We start from the raw sequence: 13,479 nt of genomic DNA, 5'->3' as shown, positions 1-13,479 counted from the left end.
CAGGAGCCTCATTTCATAGCCCCGTCTTCCCACCTGCGCTTACAAACTCAAATCAGTGAGAGAATCGTGACAAAACTGCAAGCGCAGAGGGACCAGTAGATGTCGGGTTATTTCAGGAAATAGTTTTCCCTTCGTATGCAACAAGTCATTTACAACTGGCTACACACAGAGACAGATTCTGCGCGATTAATTCATATTTGCCGTTCATGAACGTCTGTTTTTCATTGCACACCACTGTTTGCAGACTTGCAATGCTTTTGGCAGTATTTCAGCGCAAAAAACGTGCCAAAAGTGTAAGCGCGGAAAAACTGAGGTCAGATGCATACAGTTCATACTTATTTGCGTAAATATGAAGTTTCAGTTTTACAAGACATGAATTACACTTACGATTAACAGTAGTATGTTGCAAAACTTGTTTTCTTACGCTTGCAACCTGATTTACACCTTTACAAAACTCTTTTTGCACATGCAAATTTATTTTACGCTTGCAATGTTAATTACATTCTTACAAATTTTATCCTGCGCATGCAAATCTTTTAGGCGCTAAATTACCTTCATAGCATCCTGAGCAACAACACCGCTTTTGTAACGGATAATGGCTCAAATGTGGTTGCAGCATTCAAGGATTATGTCCAACTCTCCTGTGCTGGCCATAATATCAACTTAATCTTAAAACATGTATTTGACCACTTGGACTAGGACAACCCAGTGCACAGCAACATCATCAAGCTGTTTAAGGACACAAAGACCCTTGCCACACACTTCAAAAGAGCAGGGTAAAATAGCATACAATGTTATGTCTTCCTGGTAAAGCTGCTTATATAATTTGAAAGAAAATAAAGTGAAATTAATAAAAAGAAGCTACTGTAACTTATACCTGCACAGGTCTTTGTTTTTTTTACTCAATTTTAAATAAATCTCTTTTTTAAAATAAATGTTGTTTTCCCAAAAGAGAGGCCAATGAATTAAAATTTATGTCACCATAACATCAATTTTTCTTGTGCAATCTCTTTATATTTTAGGTTGCAAAAAGCACTGTACCAGTCACTGAAGCAATCTGTGGAGACGAGGTGGAATACCAGACTAGCAATGCTCCAATCTGTTAATGATGCTCTGAGATCTGGGAAGCTGCATGACATCTTGCTTCGCCGAAACGAGCTCCGTTACCTCAACAACATAGACTGCGAACTTCTTGAAGACATCATCCAACTCCTGAAACCTTTTGATAAGGCTACCAGGCATCTCTCCACTGATCAGACACCTACCCTTCACCTTGTCCTCCTGACCAAGGCTACTCTACTGAGGGGTTTGTCGATCCAGGATGGAGACAGTAGCCTCAGTTGCACTATCGGCCTGTGCGAGCCAGGGCTTCAAACGGGCCTCGCGGAGCCAATAGCCTCAGACCTCCAGCTGTGTAGCCAAAATCACGACGCGTTTGCATTGTCAAGCCAATAGCGCCGCAGCGCTTCAGAAAACCCCGCCCTTAATACGCCTACCTGGATGTAACGTCACACAACTCCGCCTGTTTTACCGTGAGGAAGTCACTTCAATCTGACAGGAGACGGGAGTGAGATCGCATCATCATACAACAAACATAATGAAATAACTGAGGCGGCTGTTTGCACGGTGAAAGCCAAGATGAGAAGATAGAGATGTTTGCTCCATCCGCGGTGTTACTCTTCAAGTTTATGTTGGCTGCACACGAGCGATCTCACGACGAGACAGAATAAGCAATAGTAAACTTTATGAAGTAGGATAATTACAAATAAAGCGTTCATCTACCTAATATGCCATTATACTATATACACAATATTTTAAAGAATATACCGAGTCATAGTTTTACATTTATATAAAATAATCTTATTTTAAAATATGCACGTGTGTCTAAATATGTAACGTTAAGTTTGTAATTATAGTTCTATAGTGATGTAAACATACTTACACATTATAAGAGGTGTGATATCTTTAATCATGAAATCGTTAATAGTTGAGCATCACATGAAACACAAGGTAACTGTCTAATAGCTATTTCAATAATGTGTCAATCAATAAATACTTTTGTCTATAAAGAACTGCCTCGAATAGCTGAATAAGACTGAAAATCACTTTACTTGCATCTCAAAACGTTTGAGAAATCATTAGAAAATGTACTCGTTAAGAATCAACTCTGAATATACACAAGTATTTAAAAAGCTATGTTACAGTGGTTAAGTTAATGATGGTTATATTTACCATTTTGTTGCATAGCATTTCTGTGTTTCAGATGTGATCCTTATTAAGTAGTGCTGCACAATTAATCGCATCGCAATCGCAATCGCAATGTCAGCCTGTGCAATTATATGACAGCAAAATGTTGCAATTATATTAAATAAATCCATGTGTGGACTTGTTAACACCAACTTTCTGATAACAGTTTGATGATTTTCCTTGCTGTTTAAAAAAAAGAAAGAAAAACGAACAAAAAAGGTAGTGCATGTGTGACATGCACCTGTGTGGTGTGCGTCGTCACTTGTGTGTGCGCAGCGCGGAAAAACCAGAGCGAAGATGGATGCAGAGGAGGTTGACAGTGATCTGGTAGCTAAAAAAAAAACTCTACGTCTGTTGTATGGCAGTATTTTGGATTTAGGATTACTGACACTGAGCAGTTGCTACATCACGTGGCAATACAAAAACATTTCTAGTTTTACAAATACACATTTTAGCATTATCACTAAACTGTGTGTGGATTTTCCTTAAAACCCATCAAGACTCATGATACCATTTATTATAATCGCAATCGCACATCGCAATATTAGCATGAATAACCGCAATGGGAAAAATTACCCAAATCGTGCAGCCCTATTATTAAGCAATCATTTTCAATAAACTGACAAGCAGCCGTAGTAATAATAGCGCAGTACTTTATTTACATATGAAGTTTATATCAGTGCACAAACAGGTGTATTTAAAGACATCTCCTCCAGACGGATTTTAAGATCCATGGCTCCTGTCGTCTCATCATCATCATCTTCGTTTCATCTCCTGCTCTTGCATTTGTTGCTGTCATCTTTCATATACTAAATAAAAACTCCTGGATGACAAACTGAAAGCTTTACGTTGGCATTTTTCTGTAAAACGGACACAAAAAAAGCAGCACATCATGTGATGTTTTGTATAAAGGGTTTGTAAATACACATACAGTATACCGACATATAAAGTTTGCTACATTCATATAAGAGTCAAATTAATCTCCAAAATGCCAGAAAGCATCGCTATGACTAATATAATAAAACCATGGTTACTTTTTCTAAGGGCTGACTAAAAAATTCAACAGAGATGACAATATAACACAAAAAACACAATAAACACCCATGTAAGACACTTATGCAATCGTTATTTGTATCGTATTTTAAGTGTTTTGTATGCAAACGTTATGTAGCATGTTAACTCACCGACTGTAGGTAACGTTACCATCGTGACTCGAGTGATCGCTTCTTTAATACATGGACAATGAAATGATGATCCAACACACATCCTTAATTTCTCAGCACTGTTGCACTTTAAACACTTTGTTCTGTGCACGAAACTTTATAAACTTCTCCCGAACCGGTAGCGGTGTGCGCCGGGTCCTTAGCATGGCGAGTTCGGCGTCGTAACGCGTCTTTGATTTTTACATATGCAGATCATTTTCTTCAGTCCGAAGTACAAACATAGCAGGCATCTTCCGTTAAACAGTAAATTACTGGTGATCCCGATTATTTTTAAAGTTTTAAATCTGCAGACAGATGGATGCGCATCTTGCCAGAGACTCAGATAAACTCCGCCTTTGACCTTTACCACTCCCCTAGCCCAGAGGAGCCTGCTCTGGCCCAAGGAATTCGGCGGGCCAGAAAAGCTGGGCCTTAAGCCCCAACGAAGCACCAGTGAAGCATGATCATGCCCCGGAAGTGACAATGCAAACGCCACAGGCCTCGGCAGGCGCTGGCACGCTCGCTTGAAGCCCGATAGTGCAAACACGGCTAGTGTGATTGTAAAAGAGGTTATACAATACATTTCTGATTTTTATTTAGTTGGTGGTCATTCAAGTAGCAAACATACCGTATTTTCCGGACTATAAGTCGCCCTTTTTTTCATAGTTTGGCTGGTCCTGCGACTGATAGTCAGGTGGTGCGACTTATGTGTCAAAATTAAATCATACTGACTTACATGAACCAAAAGAAAACATTACCATCTACAGCCATGAGAGGGCTCTATATGTTGCTCCTGTAGCCTACCCCTCAAAAAAACTGTTAACTGAAACATTAACTTAAAGACAATGGAGAAAGACTTAACAAACAAAATGCCCCCCAAAAGAATAACCATTTTCTAAATAAATGCGACTTATAGTCTAGTGCAACTTATATGTTTTTTTCCTGTTCATGATGCATTTTTTGACTAATGCGACTTATACTCCGGAGCGACTTATAGTCCGGAAAATACGGTAAGCACAGTGCAATGATGTTGCATGTATCGTCATGCTCCTCCTCCCCTGGCTGAAAGGGAAGTTAGCCCAGGCAGTGGAGATGAAATTCAAAGTCCACCTGTACCATAAGGTAGCCACAGCTCTCTCTCCTAGCCTGAGGAGTTTCTTAAGGAAAACTCTCAACGGTCAAGAGTATGAGGAGGTCATCAGCACCCTGACAGCACTCACAGAAAAAGCAGGGACAGAGGAGAGAGTGAGAGGCCTTGTGGAGAAAGAGGGTGAATAACACTAGCATCAACAGCATTTGCAGAACAAATGACAATTTTTTTTCATTTATTTAGAGTGACACACACATACAGGACAGGTGTGAGGATTACCTTATAGGTAATGTTTAATATAGGTGTGTTAGACAATTGAGTATGTTTGACTACAAAGAACTAGATTGTAAATGACAATGTTCTATAAGAATCTGTCTTTTTTCCTGAAGATCCACCCCCAGAGCAAGGAGCTACGGAGGTGCATAACTTCTTTGCAAGTTGTGTAGAAGAGGAGGAGAGGAAGGAGGACAGTGGTGATATGGAGTCACATGGTCGCCAGTTGGTGCTGCAATACATGAGTGACACTAAATTGACACGTTTTCAGTGTCTTCTTGACTTCTGGCGGGAGATGTCAGGTGGGCTCGTACCAGTTGCCAAGAGGCTGCTAGCTATCCCCGCAACAAGTTCTCCTTCTGAGCGTAGCTTCAGTGTTGCGGGAAGACTGATAAAGGAGAGGCGTTCTACCCTCAATCCAGAAAATGTAGATGCACTTTTGTTCCTACACAGCAACATATAACTAAGATGGACTCATTATGCAAGAGCATAATTAATGAAAATCGTTAACATGTAATTAAAAAAAACTATAAATGTGTAAAATGCTGCTTTATGTGCTGTTTGGGTTTATTAAACTATTGTAGACAGGAGTCCACTGCCTATCTCTCGCGCACCGTGCGATCATCGGAAGCTCGTGTTGCAGACCAAAGCGCGAGAATAAACAAAGCTTGAAGGCAAGCGAATACATCCTGTTGAATTTCAGAAGTCTGACTGAGCTGCAGCGGGTAGTATCACTTAGTCCTCGCACATGCAGCCATCTTGCTGTTGTGTTTGTCACATGACAGCTGCAGTTTTGGCTGCGTGTGTGAGGAGAAAAACACAGACGTCCACAGGGAGGCAATGGAAACATGCGTTGCACGCACCAACATGAAATGTGTCTCTTACAAATCTGGGACGCGTTCATTCTTAAAAGTATTAATACTAATACATTTAGGAACAGTGTCGGTTTTAATTTCAGAGAATCGCGGTACTGAAGTATCGATGCATCGTGCAACACTACTCTGAAAATATATTGTAGTCTAGGGATGGAACGATTACCGGTTTCACGATTAACCATGATAAAATGTCCTGACGGTTAGTATCATCGTTTAAAATGTAATTATCATTATAACCGTGTTTGATTTCCGTCATTTTGAAAACTCACGGTAAATCCTGTCCAGCCAGAATCAGCTTGACGCAGGCGCGCGCATGCAACATTAGTTTTTGCACGAGAAGGCGTGGCGGAAGGCAGTAACAGGTGCACTGTGTTTTAATGCGTTGCTTATGTGTGCATTTGATGTTCTTATTTAAGGTACTGTTCATTAAAAAAGGTTCATACATCTCAGGGCTCCATGTTAATGTTCATTTAATGCAGGGGTGTCCAATACGACCAGTCGATCGCAAATGCAATGCCGGTAGATCGCATATAAGTTAACTCTTTCCCCGCCATTGACAAGATATCTCGTCAATTAAGAGAAAACGCTTCCCCGCCAATGACGAGATTTTCCTTCTTTCCGCAATACCGCTATTATCCACCAGGTGGCGCCCTTCCGCAACTTTTTAAACCTGGAAGTATTGCCCTATGGCAAGCGGCTGCATGTCCGTGTCTGTTTTAAAGATCGCTCTGAATGGGATCTCTATGAAAAGTCCGTCACAAAAATGGAATTATCTCTGCTTTTTGCTCATAATGCGGTGTTTTTGCAGAAACCTACCAATATTCAAAAGCTGATTGCAATAGAACCACTGAAGGTAGGATGAAACGTTTTTTTTTTGTTTGAAAGCAGAGGGTCTGTTCTTTCATTTGGTATATTGTATGTTTATATATTTAAAGAAGAGCATTTTCTGGAAGGCATTAAACTTTGGTGAAAATCATGAAAACTGCTGGCTCTGGCTGGCAACTTTTTTTAAAAACGCTGGCAGTGAAAAAGTTAATAACTGTGTATGCTGCTCCACGCCTCCAAGAGCTTCGGAAAACAAAGCGCCAAATTGGCATTATGGTCTTAGAAGTCTTTTTGAGTTGTTGCACATTTCTTCTAAAGTGTGTTTTTATAAATCTTATGCCTGCCCGCTGCAGCGGAGTCGTCTAACTTCCGAAATTTGAATGCACATACATGCAGGAGTTGATCCACACGTACGTTGTATGTGCGCGTGATCGATCGACCGAACGAGAGAGAAATGCTTCTGATAATGTTGTCATTTTCTAGTTTATTTCTGTCACGGTAGGATAAGTCCATCGTGACTTTCTGTGTTGTGTTTGTTTGAATGACTGAAGTGTGCATGTGCATGTCTGATCACTAACGATCTGAGTGAGTGCAGGTGTGCGTGATTGCTTTACTCCAGCTGGCGGTGGTTACCCAGACGGCTTATATACTCACTCATTCTCTCCTCTCACTGCCAGATGATTTCGCTACGTGTCTTGCATGTATTATCGTGTTCGTGTGTTCCTGTGGTCTCGTCTTCGCGTGGAGGTCTGCCTGTTTGTGTATCCGGTTTCATCCGTTCACCTGACTTCACCCACGAGCACCAGGATTTGTCACCGCAGCCTTTGTCTGTCTTACCATTTCATCCATATCATCTGTGTCATCTGTCTTAATAAACTGTGTTTCATTCAGTACTGCATTTGCTTCCTGATTTTCACCTCCAGTCATCACAGAATCATCTGGCCAGCAGTTTTCCAAGCACTCGTTAATGACGTGTTGCGAGACATGGTCGATCAGTTTCTGTATGTCTTCCTGGATGACATACTGATTTTTTCTACGTCTCTCCAGGAACATGTGCAACACGTACGACGAGTGCTTCTTAGGTTGCTAGAGAATGGGCTTTTTGTCAAGGCGGAGAAATGCGAATTTCAACTAGCCGCACCTCTGACCGCCTTGACCTCCCCTAGTACGGCGTTCAGGTGGTCGGATGCAGCCCAGACTGCATTTTCCAAACTGAAAGGCTGCTTCGTTTTAGCCCCGATTTTCTTGGCCCCTGATCGTAAGCGCCAGTTCATAGTGGAGCTCGATGCGTCAGATGTGGGGGTAGGAGCCGTGTTATCCCAACGCACATCCTCAGACGGAAAGGTGCATCCCTGCGCGTTTTACTCCCATCGTTTATCGGCTGCTGAACGTAATTATGACATTGGTAATCGGGAGTTGTTGGCTGTTAAACTAGCACTGGAAGAATGGCGTCATTGGCTTGAGGGGTCGGGTGTGCCCTTCATAGTCTACACTGATCACAAGAACCTAGAATACATTAAATCTGCTAAACGTTTGAACTGTAGGCAGGCTCGGTGGGCTTTATTTTTCGGTCGTTTCGATTTCACATTGTCCTACCGTCTAGGTTCTAAAAACACCAAACCTGATGCTTTGTCCCGCATTTTTGAGCGTTCCGATCGTGTTTCCTCTCCCGAGCCCATTTTACCGGAGACTCTATTCATCTCCGCGCTCTCATGAGAGATCGAATCGAAGGTAACCAAAGCCTTAGAAGGGGTAACGCCCCCGGCCCGTTGCCCACCGAACCGATTATTTGTGCCAGAAAGACTGAGATCAGAGGTACTTAAATGGAGCCATAATTCCAGTATAGCTTCCCATCCAGGGATCAGTCGAACCAAGTTTTTGGTTAAGCAACGATTTTGGTGGCCAGGGATGGCTCGTCACACACACGATTTTGTGTTGGCTTGTTCGGTTTGTGCTGTGGGTAAGTCGTCTAATCGTCCTCCTGACGGATTACTTAGACCGCTGCCTGTCCCTTCGAGACCCTGGTCCCATATTTCGCTCGATTTCATTACCGCCCTCCCACCCTCCCAGGGTAATACGGTGATTTTAACCGTAGTGGACCGATTCTCGAAGGCGGCTCATTTTATTCCCTTGCCCAAATTGCCTTCTGCCAAGGAGACAGGGTCGTTATCGTAGACCACGTATTCCGGTTACATGGCCTCCCGACAGACGTGGTCTCCGATAGAGGTCCCCAATTTATATCTAAATTTTGGCGAGAGTTCTGCAGGTTGCTAGGAGCTACGGTTAGTCTGTCTTCGGGGTTTCATCCTCAAACCAATGGTCAAACCGAACGAGCCAATCAGGACGTGGAGAGTGTTGTGATGTTTGGCATCCAAAAATCCTTCCTCCTGGAGCCAACAACTCTCTATGGTGGAGTACACGCACAATTCATTACCAGTGTCAGCCACGGGCCTATCTCCGTTTAAGTGTAGCTTAGGGTACCAACCACCTTTATTTCCCAGTCTGGAATCCGAGGTCGCGGTCCCCTCTGCACACGCTTTCGTCCAGAGGTGCCGTCGCACTTGGAGTAGAGCACGTGAGGCTATACTCCAAGCGAGACTACGCACCAAGGCTAAGGCTGATCGCCACCGGTCTAAGCCTCCCGTTTACGTCGTGGGTCAAAAAGTGTGGCTTTCTACTCAGAATATCCCGATGCGTTCCGTCTCGAATAAGTTGACTCCCAAATTTATCGGCCCTTTCTCTGTTGCTAAGATCATTAACCCAGTAACAGTCCGCCTTAATCTCCCTCCTGTGTACAGACGAATTCATCCGGTTTTCCACATTTCCAAAATTAAACCCGTGGTTCCCCCCCGCCTCGTATCGTAGATGGGGAACCAACTTATTCGATTAATCGTATTCTGGACTCCAGACGGAGGGGATGCGGATTTCAGTACTTGGTGGATTGGGAAGGTTACGGTCCGGAGGAGAGAAGTTGGGTTCCTGCCCGGGACATATTGGATCACTCCCTTATTGACGATTTCCATCACAGGTCTAGTAGCCCGAGAACGTAAGGTGACGTCCTTGGGGGAGGGGGTACTGTCACGGTAGGATAAGTCCATCGTGACTTTCTGTGTTGTGTTTGTTTGAATGACTGAAGTGTGCATGTGCATGTCTGATCACTAACGATCTGAGTGAGTGCAGGTGTGCGTGATTGCTTTACTCCAGCTGGCGGTGGTTACCCAGACGGCTTATATACTCACTCATTCTCTCCTCTCACTGCCAGATGATTTCGCTACGTGTCTTGCATGTATTATCGTGTTCGTGTGTTCCTGTGGTCTCGTCTTCGCGTGGAGGTCTGCCTGTTTGTGTATCCGGTTTCATCCTTTCACCTGACTTCACCCACGAGCACCAGGATTTGTCACCGCAGCCTTTGTCTGTCTTACCATTTCATCCATATCATCTGTGTCATCTGTCTTAATAAACTGTGTTTCATTCAGTACTGCATTTGCTTTCTGATTTTCACCTCCAGTCATCACAATTTCATCAAAACCGCATCTCCGCTATTCCGCTATAAGGACTCAGCATGAACTCAAGAATTTTTTTTAACTCCTCAAAAAGAATGGAGTAATGGTGACAGCCCTAAATTCAACGTAGAGATAGTCCTCCTAACACACATTTTAAAGTGTTATTAAAAAAATGTAACAGTGTTTTGTTAAAAAATGTTTTTTAGTAGGTCTTGTCGGCTTTATCATTTTAAAAGTAGATTGCCACACAAAAGTCTGGACACCCCTGATTTAATCTTTATGCTTTAAAAAGTGCATATAGCTGCTAATTGTATTTGTTGTTTGCTGATTTTCAAAAATAAAACTTTATAAGAAATAAGAAATTTTCTAACCGTCCCATCCCTATTGTAGTCATAAACCAACAAAGTTTAAGCTTGTGCTTAAGTAATGTTAAGTCTTTTTGTTGTTGTTAGGAAATTTCAAGCCAAACCACTCCATATACAGCCCCACCTTCTGCCTCAAACCCAGCTGCATCTCCAGGGCAACAAATGTCCAGTCCTCTGTTGCATGCAAATACAGTCGTGACCAAAAATATTGGCCCCCTTGGTAAATATGATCAAATAAGGCTGTAAAAAAATTCATCTGCATTGTTAATCCTTTTGATTTTTCTTTTAAAAAATTTACAAAAATGTATCCTTTCACTGGATAATAAGAATTTAAAATGGAGGGGAAATATCATTATGAAATGAATGTTTTTCTCAAATACTCGTTGGACAGAATTATTAGCCCCCCTAGAAATTCTTATTGGTAAAATATCTCTGAAGAATATTGCCATTCATTTTCACAATTTTCAGAACTCCAGCATGATTGTAAACACAAAATCATTCAGCTCTGGCTTCTGTTTCACAAAAATATAAAGAGGAGGGGAAACAAAGCCTAAATTCCCTTAATCATCCATCACAATGAGAAAAACCAAAGAATATATTTCTGATGTGCTGCAAAAGATAATTGATCTTCACAAATTGGTGAAGTGGCTTTAAGAAAAGAGCTAGAGCAGTGAAAATGAGCATTTCCATTATCAGGGCAATAATTAAGAATTTCCAACCATCAGAAAATGTTACAAAACTGCCTGAAAGAGAACCTATGCCTATATCGTCCTAATGTGCGGTGAGAAGGAGAGTTTGAGTAGCTAAAGACTCTCCTAGGGTCACAGCTGAAGAATTGCAGAAAATTGTTGAGCCTCTGGTTCAGAAAACCTTTTAAAAAATTGTCAAACAGAACCTACATCAACACATGTTGTTTGGGAGGGTTACAAGAAAAATTCTCCTAGCTCATTCAAAAACAAACTAAAGCATATTCAGTTATCAGTCATGACTGGAACTTTAAATGGCAATGGCTTCTATGGTCAGATGAAACTAAAAAATTAGCTTTTTAGCAGCAAACACTCAAGATGGGTTTGGTAAACACAGAGAAAAAAAGTACCCCATGTGTACAATGAAATATACTGCTGTGTTTTTGATGTTGTGGGCCTATATATCTGCTGGAGGTTCTGGACATCTTGTTTAAATACATGGCATCATGGATTCTATCAAATACCAACAGATAAAAAATCCGTAAGTGACTGACTCTGTTAGAATTCTTATAATGGGCCATGTTTGGATCCTCTAACTGTACAATAACCAAAACACAAACCTCAAAAACAACACAAAAATGGGTCACTGAGCTCAAAACCAAGCTTCTGCTAAAGCCATTCCACTCTTCTGACCTGAACCCCACAGAAAATGAGAGGAGTGAACTGAAGAGGAGAAGCAACAACATGTAGCTGGGAATCTAAAAGGTCTGGAGTGATTCTGGTTGAAGGAATGGTCTCTGATCTCTTGTTAGGTGATTTCTTACCTATTCAGGCATTATAGGAGAAAATTTAGACCTGTTAAACTGGCAAATGGAGGTTTTAAAAAGTATTGAATAAAAGGGTGCTAATAATTTTGGGCAATGTGTATTAGAGAAAAACATTTATTTCATAATCTTATTTCCCCCCTTTTAAATTCTTATTATCCAATAAAAGAATACATTTTTGTGAATTTTGTTAATAAAAAATCAAAAGGATTAACAATGCAGATGAATTTTCACAGCCTTATTTGATCATATTTACCAAGGGTGCTAATAATTTTGGCCACAACTGTACATCTGGAATGAGCCCCTCAACTTCGAACCCAATGAATGAGATGGCTTTACCCACTTAAAGCTCTTCTGAAGTTGATGTTAGTGTAGAATGTTAGATTCTGATTTTATTTTGTTATCCGATAGATCAGAAAAAACAAAGTTTTTCCGATGACTCATCATTCAGAAGGTTGGTAATTTTTTTTTAAATTAGTAATTATTTTAGACAGTTAATAAGATTAAAGCTTAAGAGTATTCTACTTAATCTAACTGTGTTTGTATTTTTTTTTTGTTTTAATGAAAATTACCTGTCTTAAATTTTTTTGTTTTATTGAAAATTACCTGTCTTAAACACTCTGTCCTGCAGAGTTTGGCATCAACCAGGTCCAACACACCTGCCTTAAAGTTTCTAGTAATCCCGATTACCTAGATCACATGTTTAATTACGGTCGGGACTCTGCAGAGGAGTGGCTGCTTCAGGACCAGGATCACCCATCCTTGATGTGCTGTTTTGTGCTCACTTTTTATCAAATGTGCATATAAACAGTTCATGAACGTTAAAGTGTTAGCATTAATGGACAGTCATGACTTGTAATATGAATTTACTTGAATCATTTTTAATTATTTAACTTGATGAACAATTCAACAATGAAACCTATAACAATACATTACATATATTTTCACTGGTTAAAAGCGAAAGTTCGGCCAAAAATGATATTAAACCCATGATTTACTCACCGCGAAGCTGTCCGAGATGCATATGTCCATCCGGTAACACTTTATTTTACGGTGTCTTTGTTACATGTAATTATTATAGTAATAACAGTTAATTATGCATAATTACATGCAATTAACCCTAAACCAAACCCTAATCCTAACCCCAAACCTATAGTAAGTACATGTTATTATTGATTATTACTTAGTACTTAAATGTATAATTACACTGTAACAGTGATACTGTAAAATAAAGTGTGACCGTCCATCCTTTTTCAGACAAACACATTTTCAGTTATTTTAGAAAATGTCTTATATCTTTCTGATGCTAATCAGTAAAGTTACGGGGTCCACGTCCTTCAAGTAAAAAAATTTGCATTTATCCTTTCCCAAAGAAATACAAACGGCTCCAGGATGTTAAACAATGGTCTTCTAAAGGGTAATCTGCGCGGTGTTGTTGTAGAAATATCCATATTTAAAACTTTATAAACAAAAATAACTACCTTCCGGTAGTGCCGCCATCTTAGATTTCTCTGTATTCAGAAGAGAGTATTAGCGTAGGATACGCACTTGTGACGTATGACAAATTTGGAGGGCGGGGGCACAGAGCA

This window comes from Paramisgurnus dabryanus, chromosome 2, assembly GCF_030506205.2.
Source record: "Paramisgurnus dabryanus chromosome 2, PD_genome_1.1, whole genome shotgun sequence".
NCBI classification, from domain to species: domain Eukaryota; kingdom Metazoa; phylum Chordata; class Actinopteri; order Cypriniformes; family Cobitidae; genus Paramisgurnus; species Paramisgurnus dabryanus.
The sequence above is the reverse complement of the archived record's forward strand: the minus strand, read 5'-3'. Positions refer to the sequence as shown.